Source organism: Helianthus annuus, chromosome 11 (assembly GCF_002127325.2).
Source record: "Helianthus annuus cultivar XRQ/B chromosome 11, HanXRQr2.0-SUNRISE, whole genome shotgun sequence".
Taxonomy (NCBI): Eukaryota; Viridiplantae; Streptophyta; class Magnoliopsida; order Asterales; family Asteraceae; genus Helianthus; species Helianthus annuus.
The window spans coordinates 72,173,687-72,191,053 of NC_035443.2; positions in this window are offsets into that span (position 1 = coordinate 72,173,687).

Here is a 17,367-nt window from a genome sequence, read left to right on the forward strand (position 1 = left end):
AACTTCAACATCGAACGTCGAGGGGAGATGGGCGCGCTTACGATTAAGGAGCTTTTCGAATTCAAACGATACAAAACAGTTATCGACTCCAGTATCAAATAAACACGAAGCATATATACCATTCACAAGGAACGTACCATTAACCACGTTGTTGTCTACTTGAGCCTGGCGGGCGTTGATGTTGAAAGCACGTCCGCGGGCTGCTGGCTGCTGCTGCTGAGGTTGCTGTTGTTGATGCTGTTGCGGCTGCTGCTGTGGCTCTTGCTTCACCACTCTGTTGGGGCACATGTTTGCAAAGTGGTTGGGATCACCACATGCAAAGCAGGCTCTTGCGTGTGTTGCAGGGGCAGGAGCTGCGTGTTGGCCCTGGGGAGCAGGGAGGAGAGCTTGTGGTGCAGGAGCTTAACCTTGAGCTTGAGCTGGGGCTTGGCGTGTACCGGTACGGCAGTTAGTAGTAAAGTGACCGTACAGGTTGCAGTGAACACAGAATCTGCAAGCAATCCCAGTAGGATGATGGTAGGTATGAGTAGGGCAGAGCGGGTGAGGACCAGTATATGCACACTTGGCTATGCACGCTTGGCTGGCGGTGCATTGGTTACTGGGGCCGCTACTTGGCGGTTCTGGGGTTGCGGTTGAGAAGGTACTGTTTGGAGCGGAGCGGCAGTAACAACACAATTCTTGCTACTGTTGTTGTTATTCTTTCTCTTGCGGCGGGAGGACTTTGAAGCTTGCGGTGCGGCGGCGGTTTCAGCGGTGGGAGCAGCGGTAACTTGGTGAAGATTCTTGGAGGCTTTATCAAAGTAACCAGCCTTAACTCGCTTGTCGATAATCTCGGCAACGAGCAGGAAGGTTTCTTCAATAGTTGTCGTCTTCGCGGCTTGCACGAAATCAGCTACACAATCCGGTAAAGCACGGATGTATTTCTTGATGGTGATTTCAGGGGTAGTAACCTGGCCCGGACAGATTATACTCAGCTGCTTGAAGCGGGCAGTTAAACCAGCGTTGTCGCCACCCTCCTGTTTGATGTGCCAGAACTCGTCCTCCGGCTTCTGGAGCTCGTGGGGAGGGCAGAACTCCTTCATCATGATGTCCTTCAACTCATCCCACGTAAGCCCATAGGTTGCATCATTTACATGCTTGTTTCTTTCGGCAGTCCACCAGTCCAGAGCCCTGGACTGGAAAACGCCAGTGGCGTTAACAGTGCAGAGATTATCAGGACAACAGTTTTGGCACAGGGTGACTTCGATTGAATTAAACCATTGAAACATGACATTAGGTCCATCTTATCTGCTCCAGGATGTATTGAATATTTGGATTTATGAGCCTCATCAAGAATTAGGCCTCGAAGACCACCAAAATGAGGAATCCAAATTCTATTCAAGAAACATAAGGCTCCGTTCTCTTTTGGTTCTAATTGTTTTTCCATACCTCTAAGCATTTCCGCCTTGATGTTTTCTACTTTCAATGCTTCTTGCTGAGCATCACGAATTCGAGAGGTCAGGTCATTGTAAATTGTGAGCCTTAAAGATCGCACACGCAAAGGTTTAACTCGTTCTTTTCGACTTAATGCATCCGCGACAACGTTCGCTTTGCCCGGATGATATCTGATCTCACAATTATAGTCATTCAACAATTCGACCCATCGTATTTGGCGCATATTTAACTCTTTCTAGTTAAATATATGTTGAAGACTCTTGTGATTCGTGAATATCGTGCATTTGGTACCATAGAGATAATGACGCTAAATTTTTAATGCAAATACCACTGCACCTAACTCTAGGTCATGTGTGGTATAGTTCCTTTCGTGTATCTTTCTTTGGCATGATGCGTATGCAATAACTTTCTCCCTTTGAATCAACACGCATCCTAAACCTTGTCGTGAGGCGTCACAATAAACTACAAAATCATCTGTACCATCTAGGAGTGATAGAATTGGAGCATTACAGAGTTTGTCTTTAAGCAGTTGAAAAGCTTCTTCTTGTTTCTCTCCCCAATCAAATTTCTTTTCTTTTTGAGTGAGAAAAATGAGTGATTGAGCAATCTTCGAAAAATTCTCAATGAATCTTCGATAATAACCGGCCAATCCTAGAAATTGACGTATTTCGGTTGTTGACTTTGGTGTACTCCAATTCTTTATGGCCTCAATTTTCGATGGATCAACATGTATGCCTTTCTCGTTGACTACATGTCCGAGAAATTGAACTTCGCGAAGCCAAAATTCGCATTTGGAAAATTTCGCATACAGTTTCTCCTTTTTCAACAACTCAAGAATAGTTCTAAGATGGTGCTCGTGTTCGTCTTTGTTTCGTGAGTATATCAATATATCATCGATAAACACTATCACGAATTTCTCAAGGTAGGGATTGCACACGCGGTTCATTAAGTCCATGAACACCGCGGGTACATTTGTTAAGCCAAAAGGCATAATAAGGAACTCATAATGACTGTAGCGAGTTCGGAATGCCGTTTTTGGAACACTTTCTTCTTGAATCCTGAGTTGATGGTATCCTGATCTCAAATCGATCTTTGAATAATAGCTTGATCCTTGAAGTTGATCGAATAGATCGTCAATCCTCGGTAATGGATACCGATTCTTGATTGTGAGTTTATTCAACTCTCGATAATCTATGCACATCCTAAAACTTCCGTCATTCTTCTTCACGAATAGGACTGGAGCTCCCCAGGGCGAGTAGCTTGGCCTGATGAAACCTTTATCCAACAACTCTTGAAGTTGTGTGGACAATTCTTGCATTTCCGAAGGAACTAGTCGGTATGGAGACCTTGCCACAGTCGCGGCACCTGGATCTATGCAGTTAATAGCGGCGCTATAGCGGTTAGCGGACACCTGGGCTTGTAGCATAGCGGTTGGTTATAGCGGAACCGCTATTAGCGGCGCTATAGCCCGCTATTTGGCCGCTATTTGAAGACCTGTATAGCGCCTACTGGACCGATTTTAGCGGTCAGCACAAATTTAATGTAAAGCCCACTTTTATTAATTAAACCCATAACAATAAAAGGCCCAAATGTTTTATCAAACCTAGATACGACCAATTAAACCTAAATTAATGATGTACGGCGACCAATGTTCTGGAGCGCACACTGGTTTGAGGTCGCTGGAAGCACTTCTTCATCATGAAGCTTGTTCATAATCCGAATCGAAGCTAAATCTTTCAATTGGAATGATAAAACTATGAATTTTGATATTACTATTTATATTTTTCAAAGACATATTTATATATATATATAAAAGTACATAAATTATGCATGGTATAAAGATTACCGCTATATCACCGCTATACCACCGCTATAACCTATATATCGTATAGCGGACCTTGACCGCTATCCGCTATTTTACCGCTTTAACTGCTTAGCCTGGAATTAAGTCTATTCAGAATTCGACTTGTCGTTGTGGTGGTATTCCCAGCAAGTCTTCTGGAAAGACTTCAGGGAATTCCTTCACAACCGGGATTTCCTCAAGTTTTAGCTCCTTGGCCTTCTTGTTAACTATGTGTGCTAAGAATGCTATACATCCTTTTCGTAGGTACTTTCGGGTTTTCATACAGGAAATAATTCGTAATGGCATTTCGTTTTTCTCACCGTGAACAAGAAGTTTCTCGTTATTAGGAAGGGGAATTCGAATGACCTTGTCGTAACATACGACTTCGACTTGGTTGTTGGATAGCCAATCCATTCCAACTACAATATCAAAAATACTTAGTTGAACGGGCATTAGGTCAATTTTGAATTTTTGTCCTCCTAGTTCTAAGGAACATCCTTTAACAATGTTATCAGATTCAATCACTTTTCCATTCGCTAATTCGATAGTGAATGGAACATCTAGTTTAGTTGACTTTAGTCCAAGCATATCTTTAAATTCTAAAGATATAAAACTAAAATCTGCACTGGTATCAAACAAAATAGAAGAGAAATGATCGTTGACAGGAAACGTACCGGTGATTATGTTGGGATCCTGTCGCGCTTCTTTAGCTCCAACCACAAAGGCTCGTCCGCAGCCTTTGTTTTCTTTGGGACAATCCTTCTTGAAGTGTCCCATATCACCACAATTGAAACAGCCTTCGTTTTGCCCTCGTTCGTTATCGTTTTTGTTGCCTCCTTCTTTCTTAACCACCTTGTTGTTACCCCAGCATTTTTCGGTGTGGTGCCCCATCGTTCCGCACTTGTCACACTTGATAGTTCGGCAACTACCCATGTGATGATACCCGCACCTGTTGCACTTAGGTGCATTCCCCACATAACCTTTTGATTCCGTCTCTGCCGCTGCCACGAATGCCTTCCCCGATCTCTTTGGGGGGTTTCTCCTTTTTCTTATTGCTCGATTGGGATCCTTTCTTGAATTGTGAGAATTTTCGCTTATTGTCATGTGAAGCGGATTCTCCTTGTTTTTTCTTTGTTTTCGCAGTACCCTTTTTGTCAAATTTGTTCGTTCTCTTTGCTTCTTCGGTTAGACTAACGGAGATTGTGATGGCCTCGGTGACCGTTGTGGGATGTGAGGACGTGACCATACTTCGGATCTGGGGTGCTAATCCCCAAATATACATTTCAACTCGTTTAAACTCCGGAGTTACCATGTAAGGAACTACTTGTGAAAGGTCATGGAATCGTTGTGTATACCTATATATATCTGGTCCGTCCATCGTTAGATTCCAAAACTCCGTTTCTAACATTTGCAACTCTTCCCTCGAACAGTATTTCTCTCTCATCATCTCTTTCAGTCTATCCCATGTGATGGCATAAGCGGCTGCGTCTCCCAAAATTTGTACTTGTAGATTCCACCAAGACAAGGCTTCAGCCATGAACATACCCGAGACATATAACACAGTCTGATTTGGGGTACAGTTGCTCATGCGAATGAAGGAATCCATTTTCTCCGTCCAACGGACGAATGCTACGGCACCACCCGTGCCGTCAAAATTCAATGGTTTGCAATCAAAGAATTGTTTATACGTGCATCCTGAAATGTTGGTCCTCAAATTGTCAAAAATATATATTTTGCAAATAAATTTTAATGAGAATTCCTTTGAAAGGTTAAGAGTAACCAACCGTTTACAGGATTTTGGGCTACTGGTGGAGGTTGAACTCTCGGCCCATCATTTTGGTTAGCACGTGTTGCCTCGTGCTGTGCAATCGCATCAGCAATACGTTGGTTTAGTAAGGTATCAAGCTCAGCTTGAGTCGTGGGTAAAGGATTTTGAACGTCACGTAAATTCCTCCTTCTTGGCACCATGAATCTTCATATGACAATCATATAGAAGAATTTAGACAAATATTTAAAATAAATATTGTCGTTCATGGGCTTAAAAATAGAGTGAAACACATCACAACAACACACACATACATACATACATACATACATACATACATACATACATACATACATACATACATACATACATACATACATACATACATACATACATACATACATACATACATACATACATACATACATACATACATACATACATACACACATACACACATACACACATACACACATACACACATACACACATACATACATACAAATAGAATAAATTGATCATATCTCATGTAAAAACATCCATACCAAAATAGTCACTATAAAAACAAATCCAACAATAACAAAGCATAAAAGAAGTGATGCCAAATACATATATATAGTTGTCAACTTGATACAAAACGTTTGTGAAGAAACAAAAATATAGTTAGGAGTTACATTACTCCAAAATCCATGCCACAAAAATATACAAATACAAAATAGATTCCTTCTTCACACAGTTCTTCGTGTCCAAGGATGGACATTTTATTTCGTTTTTCATGTTTATATATATATATATATATATATATATATATATATATATATAGGGTAGGGATCAAGAGTGAACAACATCCTTGTTTGTGAACTGTGTGAACTAATCCTAACCCTTGATCTACTTTTTATTTGAAAAGGATAGGATTGTAATTACACATTTTAATTAATATTAATTCATTATTTTTAGTAATCTAAGTCAGTTACACCAACCTATATTCTTGTGATTTCAAAATATCTTTTAAATTTTAACAATATCCTAATCACAATTCATGCTAAACAACTTTAGATCGACAATTTATTTTATTCACCCATTTTCAGATCACACAAGCAGTTTCTTCTTCACTCCTTGTATTTTTTTTCTTGATCGACTTATATCTCATATTCACGCAAGTTTATGGCCGAATCAAATAGCAATGATCAGCGTAATCCAGATAACAATTATCTATGTAGTCCAGATAATAATCATGTGTATGTTACAACTATCAATTGTCCAAGTATTGTTATCGATAATAATCATGTGTATGTTACAACTATCAATTGTCCAAGTATTGTTATCGTCTGATGTAATCTTTGTTCAACAGACTGTTTTACTTGTAGTTAATTTTATATATGGCTCTTGTGTCGTTTTCTTTCACATCATATAAGAAGTTGGTTCGTGTATAGATTAATGTTCTGGGTTCTGTAACATAGAGTAGTAAAGCAAATGTTTATAGGTTTATACTGATATGGGGTGTTGGTAAGTTTATAATTTTACATGCAAATGTTAAATAAACAATGATATAGTAACATAGAGTAGTAAAGCATGTAAAAACTAGAAAAACAAACAATGAACACTGATAAATAAACACTGATATAGGAACATAGAGTTATCAAGCATGTAAAAACTATTCCTGTATACTACCTTTAGTCTCCTATCGTATAAATTGTAATTGTAAGTTTATAAGTTTATACTGATATGGGGTGTTGGTAATGTGATGCACATGTGCATAATTATGTACTAATGGTTAACAGTTTATTTGTGATGATTATGGATTGTTGGCACATGTGCATGTTCATGTTAATGATGGTTAACAGTTTACGGATGACGAGTATGGGTGTTATCAACATAATGCACATGTGCATGATCATTATATTGATCAAGTAGATAAACCAAAAAAATGAACACTTTATATAAACAATGACACAGGAACATAGAGTAACCAAGCAAATGTTAAATAAACAATGATATAGTAACATAGAGTAGTAAATCATGTAAAAACTAGAAAAACAAACAATGAACATTGATAAATAAACACTGATATAGGAACATAGATTGCAATTGTTGTTGGTCCAGATTTGTGGGTGATGTAGCAGTCGATGTTGAAGTATTGTCATCGGAAATTGAGTATTCAGCGGAAATTGAGTGTTTGGCTACAACGACATTTTTTGATGTAGACATAGATTCAATAGTATGGATATCAAAAATAGGTCTTTTTATAAGCTGAAGTTGACCTAACTTTGTTAATGTCATTATCAAATTGACGAGGAGGGTATATATGTGATGAATCAGAGGATGCCATCTGTATTACAAAGGGGTTACAAGTGAAATTATGTTTATTTGTATATGGATGACAAAAAAACAATATAATTGGACAAGAAAAGGATGTAATTTGTTGTGATTACCGGATAAATGATGTATTCAACTGAGTAATCGTATAAGTCAAACACGTAACGAGGATGTGTTCAACAGTTTCTTGCTCGTATCCGCAACCCGGGCACAATGTGTTGCTGATCTGAATTCCCCTTTTTTTTATCCAGGTCCGTATTTGTTAGTAACCTGCCTTCGACGCCTTTCCATGCTAACATATTGGTTTTAGGTGTAGCCCAGCCGTTCCAGGTCATTACAAAGCCACTCGACGGGTCCCCGCTTGTGACACACAAATACTCTCTTTAACGGTTTTAACATTGAAAGTCGACTTATTTTTCCGAGTGCCAACCCCACCCATATTAACCCGTCTTCATTCTGGTGTCTCTCAGCAACGCCAAAAGCTACATAAGCTCCACCAATGCCTCCCCGGTTGTTGGATTGTTCTTCCATTGCCAATCCCACACAGTCACCTCCATTATTATTATTATTATTTTTTTTGTAGTTGTCCGCCACACAAGCCCCTTTGTTTGCTGCCATCCTGTACATAATTGGATAGTTATCCATAAGGCACTTGTTCAGAATTCATACATCAACGACATAATCTAATTTTCAACATAATGCACATGTACATATAATTTAATACAATATCATTTACAATCAACATAATGCACATGTGCATATAATTTAATACAACATCATTTACAAGAAAATATAAAACACATGTGCATATCATTTAATATAATATCATTTACAAAGTATATACATCATTTACAATTTTTAATACCTTTGGTCACAAAATCGAATGAACTGCAACTCTTGATGTTCTGTATTTGTAGATGTATTGTGACTATCAACTGTATTATCAGCAGATGGACCAACAATGTCAGCATCAGATGTATGAGGAGGAACATCAGATGTGTGAGAATCGACACTTGATGAATCAGAGGATGCCATGTAGATATGAGGAGGATTATCAGAGAATGTATGAGGAGGAACATCAGATGTGTGAGAATCGACGCTTAATGAATCAGAGGATGCCATGTAGAGGGTGTAAATGGTGGGTTGTCGTTGTGATTGCCGCTGGAAACACCGTGACCGGATGCCGCCGCCGTGAACTCCGGTGAGTTACGTGAACGTCGTCGGCCACCGTCGTCGATGTATACAAAGTTTTGATCCGATGAATGAAACCCTAACTGTGGATCTGAACAGAGTTGTGAAACAGAGGGGCGCGTGTTTTTATAATACATACATATATATATATATATATATATATATATATATATATATATATAGGGCAAGGATAAATTGAAAACCCACTTGAGTTGAAGAAACCCTGAAAACCCAATAATAACCATTGATTAGAGTGGATGAATGGCTAGGATGATTGTTTGCATATCTGATTATTTTTATCTCTTTCTCTCATTATTAAAATATATAATGTGTACCTAAAGGGTAAAATGGGAAGAATTTTACACTTATTTGACACAAACAAACAAAAACTCTGTATGTGTCAGATTTTTGTTTCTTTTTTATGTAATTCTCTTTTTTTCATTTTTTATATACATCAGATCTGTTATTTCTTTTTTATATACATTTGTATTTGTATTGCATAAAATGTAACATACATTTTTTAATTGTCAATTTATGCCACATTTGTAATAACACGCTTTATTTCTGTAACATAAAAATATTACATAGAAACGTAACATATAATTTTTACATGATCAAATGTTACATAGAAAGGTAACATAATTTTTACATGATCAATTTTACGTCGCATATGTAACACTTTTTTTGTAACACAAAAAAATGTAACATTCTGTTTCTGTAATAGATACTTTATTTTTTACAATAATCAGGAAAAAAAATTGACAGCACACTTTATTTTTACAAATAATCTAGAAAAGTGTAACAATGCACTTTATTTTCTGTAACGTACATTATTTCTGTAACACAAAAAAATGTAACAAACATTTTTGCTTTGACTGATTGTTGCATTTCTAACACAAAAAAATGTAACAACACACTTTGTTTCTGTAACAGTCACTTTATATTTACAATAATCTGGAAAAAATGTAACAACACACTTTGTTTTTACAACAATCTAAAAAAGTGAAACAATGCACTTTATTTTCAGTAAACATGCATTATTTATGTAACACAAAAAAATGTAACATGCATTTTTTCTTTGATTGTTTCATTTCGTAACTAAGACACAAAAGAATTGTTATGAGAATTGTTACATCAAAAATAAACTTCATTAACGATAATCCAACATAAGTAACGTAACTAGAAATGTTACAAAATTTATATAAAAAATATCGCTTCATTAACAAAAATCCAACAACAATAGATTTTTTAGATTCAATCATAAAATCAGTAATAACATTCATCTCATCTAAACAAAAAAATAAAAAATAAAAAAAGATGTAGATCTACGAAACACAAAAAAATGAAGATCTACAAAACACAAAGAATTGCAAATCTGAAAAGTGCAAATCTAGAGGACCTTTTAGATCTAGAACATAAAAAATTACAAAAAAAATGTTGGAGATCTACAAAACACAAAAAAAATAAAGATCTACAAAAACACAAACATACTTATGTATCTGGATGATCTTTTAGATTCTGAACCTCATGTTCAACATCAAACATCTTTTGGATCATCTTCAACATCTGAAACAACATCTTCAACATCGGATTTGTTGACCACCGCCGGATCTGGGAACCACCATCAGATCTTGAACCACTCAAAGCACTAAATCCGCCAAGAAAACCAGTGGTTTTGGTGATGATTTGTGGTGGATCGATGGATAAGAAGAAGAATTATGAACTACACCATCACCAAGTTGTTACACTTGTAGATCTAGAGTTTTGGTGGTTGATTTTGAATGATTTTGATAAGAAGAAGAATTTTGATTGTTGATTATGAATGATCTTAGATCTGGAAATGATTATCCAAAGAGTGAGAAAGAGAGAGAGAGAGAGAGAGTGAGAGAAGTGTGTGTGTGTCGAAAGAGAGAGAGAGAAGTGTGTGTCAAATGTCAATGTCTAGTTCAAATGTCAATTGGTGCATTTAATGCATTGTCTAGTGCAAATTTCCCAATATGCCCCTCAGTCAATCTTTATGCATATGTGATGTGGCTGAATTGTAGCCACACATGTGGGTTTTCAGGGTTTAGTCAACTGGAGTGAGTTTTCTTCTTATAATTAGCCTATATATATATATATATATATATATATATATATATATATATATATATATATATATATATATATATATATATATATATATATAGGGTGGGGTTCTAGAGTGAACATAGTGTATTTGCGAACTGAGTGAACAAATCCTGGCCATTGATCTACACACGTGTATGGCCAGGATCTCATCATCAAATCGTAAAATACACTAGTGTATTTCAACATCAAACCCTGGCAATTGATCTACACACGTGTATGGCCAGGATTAGTTCACTCAGTTCGCAAGCTACACTAGTGTTCACTCTTGAACCTAATCATATATATATATATATATATATATATATATATATATATATATATATATATATATATATATAGGTAAAGTGTAGGATACAAATCCCCTAATCGTACATTATGTACGCGATGCCCACAGCCATACACGTGTCCTGATTCAATTTAATTAGATAAGGTATATCAGACATTCTGTTCAAACATCTGAGGGCTAATCAGGGACTTCCGTCAACAAGGAAGCAGATTACGAGTTGGTTTCATAACCGTCCATCTAATTATTGTTCGTATCAATTCGATTTGTAGGTTTTTTGATTGATTCCTGTACCGAACACAGATTGGCGATTCCGAAAATGCTGGATTCGTCATTTAGGATGTCTGTTTTGGGTTTTTCATCATAGGGTTACGGTTGAGGTTTGGGTTTTATTAGATTTGAAGGTATTTTCATTTTATTAGACGTAACGAGGTTGAAGATATGTTTCTGGTTTTATTTGTTGAATTTATCATACCACATGTGTTGTTTTAAATATCGCATGTTTTGTTTTTAACATATCCCAGGTTTTTTAAGATTGGATCATATGAATAATTTCGCATGTTTAATTTGGACATTTCGCACACAATAAAGTTTAATATTTAATTTCGCATGTTTAAATTGTACATTTCGCACGCTTTAAAAGTAATTATATGTATTTTCGCACAGTGTGTTTTATAATTCAGTTCAATAATTCAAATCAAATAATTCAGTTCAATAATTGATTACAATAATTCATATCAATAATTTTTAAGTGCTTTTTCTTTTATTATAAAGTTTATCTTTTTATCACCATTTCAAACATCCTATTAAAAATGGCAGACCTACCAACATCCTCTTCTGAATCAAGTATCAAGCAGGCTTTGAGAAAAAGGATTCAGAAACAAATTCAAGGGCATCGATCATGTCAAGAGATGTTGGAGACCAACATTTCTCGTGTAACAGAAAACATGAAGAGAAGACAAGAAATTCTGAACTTGCTATCTTAGATGCAAGTGAGTAGTCTTCAAGAAATTGCTGTTATGTTCATGGTTGATCTGGGTGAGAAGCAGTTGAAAGAGTTGGCGGATGCAATAACTATCTTAAGATGCTCGATGAAGATGAAAATGGAGTTTCTTTCATCTTTTGAATGAACTTTGTTTAATTTAGTGCTTTATTTTAATAAAACATTCAAGTTTTGCATGTTTCATTAAATTCGCATGTTGTGTTATGAAATGGATTTTTGATTTGCATGTTTATATTCCCCGTTTTGCATATTTTAAGCAATTCAACGTCAAACATGCAATTTTATACATAATATATGCGAAATTAAAAACATCATGTTATCTAACAAGTCTAAATATTCAACAGAAATCCAACATCAAACAAGTGTACTTGTCCTTTCCAATAAATGCTCTCAACCTATCTTGGATTATTTTCTCCAAATCTTTCATGTACTTTTCTTTGTCTGGCCTTTTATCGAAAGCATTTGCCAATTTAATTACTTTTACACGATGCACATTGTGTTCGGATAGAATGATTTTACTTAGATATCTATGCCTCAGGAGATGAACATTGTATGTTGTTTACTTCATTTTCTTTCACAAACCCAGTCACCCATGGTGTTTTCTCTCCTTTGTATGTTTCCATGTGACGCATCGTAAACACTCCACAGTCTATGTCGTTATTCTCTGTCCTCCAATCCATCACTTTTCTTTCTATCTCTGATGTTTCAAGTTCTTTTATAGCTGGTGTTGGTTTAAAGCCTTTTGTAGGTATAAAACCAATACCCTTCTCTGTAATATAACAACAGTGTGTCAATAGCTTTTACATAAAATATAACATGTATATGAAGAAGTTTTTGTATTACCAGTGTGTCTGGAAGCCCTTGTATCCATCCTTAAACTCTTGTTCAGCGGTTGAATTGTCAATCAGCTCAATTTTGCCGGTTTTCAAGTGGAAGCACAATGTGACACTCGAGGTTTTTCCGAACGAACACTTTGTAATATTTTGTGTATATAAATATTATTAAATGAAAACGTGACCTTTGTGCATGATATGTGATGTATGTATGTATTGTATATATATATATGAGAGCCGAAACCACGACCCGAGACCATGACTCGCAACCGGGCGGTTGCGAGTGGGCCACTCGGTCTCGAGTGGGCCGTTGAGCCGAAACCGGTTTGGGCCGAAACCCCAAGCCCAACCCGAAAACACCCCTTGTATATATAATCCCCACCATCTCCTCATTTCCCTCATTTGCTACTAAAACATACACACACACTCCTTACTTTCTCTCAACTAAGAAAACCCCAAAACAACATCCAAACTCTTCCAAATTCTCGGTTCAAGCAAGGATCTCGGACAAGGACTCGGTCAAGCTCGGATCACTCGGACACTTCATCTTCTCTCATTCTCTTCTCTTTGTTTTCGGCTCCTCCTTTTCATAACCGGTTAGTGTGTAGTAAATGCCTTGTTTATGCTTGCTTGAATGATATGTTTATGAAATAGAAGAATGCTTGGTTAGTAGCTTATGCATGATTCTTAGGTTGATTTGTAAAGTTTGACAATATGTGGTAACATGTTTGAAAAGGGTTAGTTAAAATTGTTATGCATGACTTCTAGTATGACTTGTGAAGATTAACTATATGTGAAAACTCTTATGTATGAAGTTTGACAACATGTTCATAATGGCTATAGAATAGTGGTTTAAAATGTGCTTATGAGCAACCCAAAACTATGTTCTAAGTCATAAGGTGTATGTTTTACTTGTTCTTGCATAATAATCTTGCTAGTAATATGTGATTTTTGGTTAATAAATGTATGATTTGTTAAAGAGAAAACCCTAGAAAAATATGAATATAGGATGAACTTGTTGAATGTTGGTTTGAAGATTTAAAATGGCAAAGTTTGATCCATATTTTATTAAAGGCAGATTAGGAAAAGTGTTTGTAGAAATCTTATTGGTAGTTTCCTAATCTGGGTCTGATTTCATATGTACAATTTGGACTGCCATATCTGCATCATCACGTGTGTATGAAAATGACAGTTTCCGACTCGCAACCACGACTTTACGACTCGCAACCACAGCATTCCGACTCGAAACCACACGGTTGCGACTCGCAACCAAAGCATGACAAGTCGAAACCACGAGATTGCGACTCGAGACCACGCCGTTGCGACTCGCAACCAAAACGTGATAACTCGAGACCACGGTTGCGACTCGCAACCATAACGTGACAAGCCGAAACCACCTGGTTGCGACTCGAGACCAGCTGGTTGCGAGTGGGCTGTTCATTTTGGTTACTGGGCCCATATGTGTTTAACTTGGGCTATCTGTTGACTGGATTATGTGTTGATGTTGACTGCTTAATTACTTAGGCTGGCCCAGTAACCCACTGTTTACTTATATGCTTGATACGTGTTAGTTATGTGTAAGTTTTTACGTGAATGCTTGTATACCGAACCTGACCTATACCGGTAACCATGTTAGGACGTGGTGACCAACGTGATTGACAAGTAACCTAAACCTACCGAGCAACCCAAGGTGAGTTCACAACTTAAAAGCATGCGTCCCGGTGGTTTGGGACACGAGACTAAAACAACCCTATCCCCCTGGTAAAAGGGGATACCATTTACATACCTTCCCTAGTTATTGGGAACAAAACTTACTTTTCCTTCCCGGGTATTGGGAAACCTTTTGGTTAATTACTGTTTATACGGATTGCAACTAACGGCACTAGACGAAACTCTATCACTCAAGTCCCTACTACAAATACCGATTAGTCGCCGGGTTAGGCGAGCGGGTTATTAGTTGATAGCGCTATTTAGGTGTTTACCAGCCTCACACCGTGCCCTGGTTTGGGACGGTCGTGAACTAATGTACTCAGAAATCCGTCAATGATGATAGAACATTGACATCGGGGCATCCTGCGGATACGCAACGGTTACCTAGTGTTCGGTATTGGAAAAACAGTTTAGTCGCTAACTTTTTGGGGTAGCTCCCCAGGGCATGTATAAACGGATAAATTAACCGGTGAAACAAAGTTTTTGGTAATTAAAACTGGACAACTAGTGAACTCACTCAGCATTATTGTTGACCCCTTACTGCATGCTTTGCAGGTAACCAGTGACGGAGGAGCTTGCAGCTTGAGAACGTGTAGTGTCTGTTCACCCTTGTGTTGGGTGTTACCTTATTTTGAATCATGAACTTTGTTTTAAACTACCGTACTTATGCTTCCGCTACTTAATACTGTTTTGGAACTTAAAACTTTAAACTCTGAACTTAATATTTGCTAAGCTTATGAATAGTAAGTATTACTTTTGTTATCAACTTAAGTGTTCGGTATAATTGGTGGCTGGATCCTGGTCAGTCACGCCCTCGAAGCGGGTGTTATCCGCAGGTGGATTTTGGGGGTGTGACAGATTGGTATCAGAGCCATTGGTTATAGTGAACTTGGTTTTAAAAAGGGGAAAATCTTTTTGGAGAAAACCAGACTATAACCCGTGACTCGTGACGACACTACACTCCAAGTGCAAGGCTCGACACATTTGACCTCATAGCTCGGACCAGTGTTTACTTGTTTGCTTTATGTTTTCTGTTATGATATACGTACTAGTGTGCCTAAACTAGATAGATACACCTCTCTCTTCTATCTCATTCTCGCTACACTACGACATCACACTCATACTGTGTTTTCTGGTTATGAAGACAATGAGTGGACGCGGAAGAGGAAACATTAACATGACGCAGGCTCAGTTCACTAACCTGCTCAACACAGTGGCTGCGGCTTTTGCAGCTCACCCTATAGGTAAGCTCGTTGTTTTAGGATGTTTAGATCCTACCGCCACATCGACTTTTCGCCTCTAAACCTATACGCTTCGCTTCTCACGAACAGGTCAGCATGCACCTGCGCAACCACCAGTGTGTACTTTCAAAACTTTCATGGATTGCAAGCCTCTCCCTTTCAACGGCACTGAGGGTGCCATAGGTCTTCTGCATTGGATTGAGAAAATTGAAGCTGTCTTTGCTGTTTGCGAGTGTCCCCCTGCAAATTGGGTGAAATTTGCTACTGCTACGCTTGAAGGAAGCGCGCTTTCTTGGTGGAAGGCGCAGATTCAGATGTTTGGTTTGGAAACTGCTAATGCTACCGCATGGGAGGATTTCAAGGATATGATTAAGGATGAATACTGTCACCGGGATGACATCCACAAGCTTGAGAATGAGTACTACGAGCTCAAGATGGTTGGGTCGGAAATTGAAACCTACACCAAGCTGTCTAACGACTATGCTGCTCTTTGCCCAAACATGTCACGACCAATGTACCGAAGGATCGAACTGTATATCAAAGGTTTGGCTCCAGAGATTCGAAGCCATGTCACTACAGCCAACCACACTACCATTCAGCCGATTGTTCGACTTGCTCACAAACTTACTGATCAGGCCGTAGAAGAGGGCCGGTTGCCCAAAAGGATCAATGCTACCGTCGGAACTTCTAGTGACAGCAAGCGTAAGTGGGAAGGAAGTCAAAGCAAGGATGCTAACCCCACTCAGGCCCCAGCACAGCAAAGGAAAACTGAAAACAACAAGGGTACTCAGCAACAGGGTGGCTACCGGGGAAGCTACCCAAAGTGAAACAAGTGTAACAGACACCATAATGGGACGTGTAACAAGGGCCAGTGTCAGCGATGCCACAAGATGGGGCACGACGCCAAGGATTGTAGAAGCCAGTTCCCAATAAGACAGAATCAGCAACAACCCCAACAGCAACAGCAGCAGGGAAACAACCGGGCATGTTTTAAGTGTGGAGCTGAGGGGCACTTTAAGAAGGATTGCCCTGAACTGAATCAGAACCACAACAACAATCAGTGAGCTGGGAACAACAATCAGAACAACAATGCTGGGAATGGTGCTAGAGGAAGAGCTTTCGTGATTGGAGCTGGTGAAGCAAGGAATGACCCCAATGTCGTGGCGGGTAAGTTCCTACTCGATGATCGTTATGTTTCTGTGTTATTTGATTCCGGTGCCGATGCTAGTTATGTATCCCTACGTATTAGTAAGAAGCTTAAGCGTCCGCTTTCGTTACTAAGTTCTCCTCATATCGTCGAGTTAGCTAATGGTAGAAACATCGAGGCCTTACATGTTGTCAAGGGTTGCAAACTAGAGTTGTCTGGTCAGACATTTAGTATCGATCTTTTCCCTGTTACTCTTGGAAGCTTCGACGTCGTTATTGGTATGGATTGGTTATCCAAACATCGCGCTGAGATCCTTTGTCGAGAGAAAGCAGTTCGTATTCCTCGCCGTTCTGGCAAACCCCTCATTGTACAGGGTGGCAAAAGTGGAGAAATCTCCGGCATTATCTCGTTCTTGAAGGCCCAGAAGTGTTTACGAAAAGGGCACACCGCTATCTTAGCACTTGTTACCAA